The sequence below is a fragment of the Convolutriloba macropyga genome, chromosome 9 (genome assembly GCF_964194025.1).
Source record: "Convolutriloba macropyga chromosome 9, txConMacr16.3, whole genome shotgun sequence".
In the NCBI taxonomy this organism is placed as follows: Eukaryota; Metazoa; Xenacoelomorpha; order Acoela; family Convolutidae; genus Convolutriloba; species Convolutriloba macropyga.
The window spans coordinates 66,396,297-66,401,240 of record NC_134476.1 but is presented as its reverse complement, the minus strand read 5'-3'; the positions used below and the strand labels follow the sequence as shown (position 1 = coordinate 66,401,240).

The 4,944-nt window shown below is 34.2% G+C and overlaps 1 long non-coding RNA gene across 3 annotated transcripts in view; it reads left to right on the top strand.

Moving 5' to 3' along the window:
• Positions 1–378: 378 nt before the first annotated feature.
• LOC142345542 (uncharacterized) overlaps positions 379–4,944 on the top strand; it is a 168,777-nt gene continuing 164,211 nt past the window's right edge. For all 3 annotated transcript variants that reach the window (XR_012759340.1, XR_012759339.1, XR_012759338.1), the window contains exons 1-2: positions 379–576; positions 4,680–4,770. This is a non-coding gene — a long non-coding RNA (uncharacterized LOC142345542). The remainder of the gene's footprint in view (positions 577–4,679; positions 4,771–4,944) is intronic.

The window sequence follows — 4,944 nt, the reverse complement described above, 5'->3', positions numbered from 1 at the left end:
TGATCAGGAGTGACTTTTGAGCGCACGATAGTCTGATCAGAAGCAATTTTGAGCGCACAATCGTCTGGACGATGGTCTGGGTTTGGTCTGGGCCATGGTTGCAGGATCGTTTGGACAATGGTCTGATTTTGGTCTGATCAGAGGTCCTTTCAATCTGGAAAGGTCTGATCAGAGTTAGTTTCGAGCGCATTTCAAGCGCACACGGTGTTTTGAGCGCACATTAGTCTGATCAGAGGTTAATTTGGTCTGGGATGGTCTGGTCAGAGGTAAATTTCGTCTGACACGGTCTGATCAGAGGTCACTTCCGGATGGAACCTCAACCTGGGTATAAAGTGACTCATACTTGGTAAAATGTGTATGAAAGACTTTCAGAAGATAGTATTGCACGTGCTTCCTCTCTCTTTCCCAAGACTCCATTCTTCAAAGAGTTAGATAAAAAGAATCAGCAACAAATTGAGTTCCTATTGTAATAACTAGCCAAAATATCAGAAGCAGCAGAGAAGTTTTAAGTGTACAGCAGTTTTAGTTTGGACTGTATCGCAAACTTGAGCCCCGAAACCTTGTCAAAAACTTACGGTATGTAATTTTGTGCCTCCTTTGTAAACCCTAGTTCAAACTTAGTGTCAAATTTGTATACTAATTTCAAAGGGAAACTACTCTACTGTTACAAAATGGGCCTGTGAGTGTAATTTCTGGTACAGAAAATTCTTGCTTGGCGTATTTTGTTTTGTGTTTTAAGCTCTAATTAAACTTTGAATAGAGAAAAAACGTTTCTAATTTAAGTAGAGCTCGACTGCAACAAACTGACAGGTTAATAGCACTTTTACAAAGTTTACAAAAGTTTGTTATGATAGAGAACATTTGCCAATTAGGAAGTTGACATTAGCAATCAAAATAGGCCAATTGGTCATTACATTTAGAGTAGGGTAGAAAATGAAGAATAGCTGAATTGATGCATTTGTAGGTACAGAGTGTAGCTGCTCTTATTGGAAGAATCAGTTGTTGACCTCCAGCAGCTCATTACCTCAAGACAAAAGGGGTCTTCACTTTTTGTTATCGAATTCCAACTGTTTTCATTCACAGTTGGTAGAAGGAAAATTGGTTGAAGAATATTGTTAAATATTGATAACGCACTGAGGGGAGGGAGGGGGTTACAAACGGAAAGTATCATGGCAAGTTTATATATGATGAGTTATAAGAGTTAAAGAAATTGTCATAATCAGGAAAATATAACAGAGCACATTTATTAAAAATGTCAGCAGAATTAGACGGCAAAGAAAATTTGCATCTTTTCCGTTTGTGCTCACGTTACAGCTCACGTGCCATTACATATTAAAACATTATGAGGAAATTTGGCACGTGCCTCTCGGGTTGCAACTAATATACATTCATTAAGTGGAAGGGGGCACAAACGGAAAAGATCCGACACTTTTTTTTAAACAAACTCCGTCAAATATCTTCCAAAGACATTGTGTATGCGCGCTTTGAACCAAATTTATTATTTGACCTTGACTTCGGGTGATATTGACTATTGACCTTTAGCTCTGATTTGTATTCAAAGAAAAGTCAAACAGGAATTGAAAAAGTTGCTGAAAGAAAGGCACAGTGAAGAACTTTGGAGTTGTTGAGAATTTTTTTTGAATCCACTTGATTTGAAATTGGCGACACTCTGAATGAAAAAAAAGGGTAATCGTTATCGTTTCCTATTTCACGAACAAACGTCTTGGGTTTTTTCTTGATCGATTAAGTACCCAACTGTTAGGCTATATAGTATAACAGATGACGTTAGTTTGATTGGAGATCACAATTTGAAATTTCTGAACAAGACAAAAAAGACTAGATATTTTTGATTCAAACTCAGGATTAGAAATTGTTAATCACGGGGATACAACCAGATGTACTGATAAAGCATTTACTCTAATCGATCAGTTTTACCTTTTGAAAGATCAAATAATTGCCTACAATGTCACAGCAACCCCTTTTCATCTCCGACCATTTTCTTGTTATCTTCGAATCAAAACTCTCATTGAAAACCTCAGAGAGATAAAATGATAACGAAGGAAAACTTTTGTTTTTCTCACATTCAGTTTTAACAGAGATTCTGTCCTTGCAGAATAGTGGAAATTGTACTTATGAGAGAATGGCAATGATACCTTTGATTCATTCATCGATACTTTTGAGAAAATTGTTGAAAAACACGCACCGATGCCCAATGGTAAAATAAATGATATAAATTTTCAGAAGTCTAAGCCCTTGCTAACACAAGATTTGAAGTATTTGATTGCATAAAATATTTTTAATCGACAAATAGAAAAAAAATCTGACAGTGAGACGAAAAATTATTTTAAGCGTGTAACAAACGTATTTATTAGGAGATAAAGGGAGGCGCAAAACAATTTTTTTGCAAAAAAATACCAACTAATAAAGGGCAATGGAAATTCATTAAACAAATCCGTCCAAGTGATATAGGTTAAGGTTGATGAAATCAGATTAGATAGGAACGAAATTTCAAAGGATTAAAAAATTTTTGTCAATTGTCAAAGCAGATCATATACTAATCTAAGAGTTTTCAGGTTTTCAGATATTGCTTGTAAATACTCTTATCAATTTCACAAACATAAATTTGCATTCAGAGCTGTGACTAAAAGAGAACTGTGTTCTGTCATTGACTCGATGGACTATAACAAAGCAGCAGAACCAATAACAGAAAAGCAGGACTTGGTGAAATATCAGTTTGTCTAATAAAGTCATGCAAATTAGCTAAATTGGACATCTACGGTCTGAATTAAGGTGTGCATCAAGGAGAAATTTGTCCCAACTAAATTGAAAACAACCTATGTATCACCCATTTTTAAAAATTGTGATGAATTCTATAGTACAAAATATTGACTGGCTTTTTGTAAAAACTTTTGGGTGTCTCAGATGACGGATTTCATTGACAAGCATAAAGGTATAAACAAAGAGCATTTCGGATTTTAGAATTAAAGTCAAAAACCAATTCAGTTTTACAAATGGTTTAGAAAGTTTCTACTATATTAAATCAAAGTAAGGAAAGTGTTGCTATTGTTCTAGTGCTTTTGTTTCGCGGATTTTTCGAGGCTTTTAATTTCATTTTGCATAGCATTTCCGTTAAAAATTGAAATGTACGGTTTTTCAAAGGAATCAATAGAATTGCTTGTTTTCCATTGTTGCCAACAGCGGACAAGAAATTAAACTTAACGGCTTGTTTTCTGAGTGTGAAATTGTGAATCACGGTGTGACACAGTGAACTGCTTAAGGATCACCCTTTTTTCTTTTATGTGTGAACTATTTTTCATCTATCATAAACACAACGGAGAGTAATTCAATTCACAGATGACGCAGGTATTGTCTGTTGTGGAAAAGAAAGTAGCCTGCATGGCGAACTCATGGAAATTTATGGAAAACAGAAGAATATGTAGAGATGAACAAACTAATTTTGAACACAAACATCACCAAATTGTTCCTTTTTTTGCGCAATAAATCTGATTTTGGATCAATTTTTAAAACCAAAATGGAATTCTCAAAACACAAAAATGTTGCACATACGTTGGTATTCAAAATGACAGGAACATTAATTTTGTTGAGCAGCCGAATGAAACCTTAAAAAAGATGGCCCTTGCTATAAGTTCAAAATAACTAATAAGACATCCAATTCCCCTGAACACGCGAATTTTTTGAAAATGCTTGTGTTTTCACACTCCTTGTTTTCGGCAATCTCTTTTAAAAAATTTATTCGCTAAAAACATGGAACGCCTCAATCGACAGATTAACTGGGGTATAAAAGTGTGCTTTCTACGGAAAAAGCGTGTCAAGACGAGAAATCTGCTAATATAGATCCTACCAGTTAATCTAACGATAGCAAAAATGTTGCTGAACAAGTTTCATTTTGACATGGCCAGACCAGAATATTCTGGAAATTTTCACGTGTATCTGAGTCATCAAAACACTCGAATAAAACAATTCAAAATTAGACTCAAAACCAATTTTGGAATGATTGCGATTGTTCGTCAATGCGTTCAAAAATGGAATAAGTTACCACAATGGTTTCATTTGGCAATTTTATTTTTCCAGAAAAACGCTGAATGATTTTTTTGCGAATTTTTTGTAATGTGATTCTCTAGGAAAATTGATTGATGTTTATAAGTTTGCTTGAAAGATTTGAAGTATTGTTTGTTTTAAGCGTATTTAACCATTTGAATATAATTTTAGTTTACCTGTTCTTTCATATTTAAGTTTCAAAAAAATCTTTTTCATATTTAGGTTTTTAACAGAATTTCATTGTCTTCTCATTTAAACTAAAACTCGTCTATTAAGTTAATCGTCTTTTAACTTCAATTCGCCTTATAAAAGAAAGTGTATAAACCTGACTAAATGCAGACAAAATTCTCTAAGCAAAATCATTCTAGTCATATAGAGAGTGATTTCGCATAACGAATTACACAATCTTTTAAAGTCAAGGACAGATAGTTTCTCTAACAAAATTAGATGGGATTTCACGTCGCGAAATCCACCAAACTAATTTTAGCGAATGAATTTAAATTCACACCGCAAATCATAAATTTAAACGATCGAATAGATGCAATAACGACAAGATCGATAGAAATACTTAACCGTTTCCCTTATTAATGACACAAATGAAGTTCTATCTTTACTTTCAGTGTGAGTGAGTTCTGTGTGATTTTCCTACTCTTGTGCTCCCTTTGACTAACTCAAGTGGATTCTTCACTCAGCATGGATATTCCTGTGAAAGTTAGTTCAGACTCTCTCTTCTTTATGTAATTCACTCAAACGTCCATTTTTGTGTCCAACTAAACGTGCGTCAGATAAAAGAATCTTTGTGTGTATGTTATATATGTGTAAGTTATTGTGTGTGTATATGTGTGGGTTTGTGTATTTGTGTGTGTATGAGTGTGTTTACGTTTG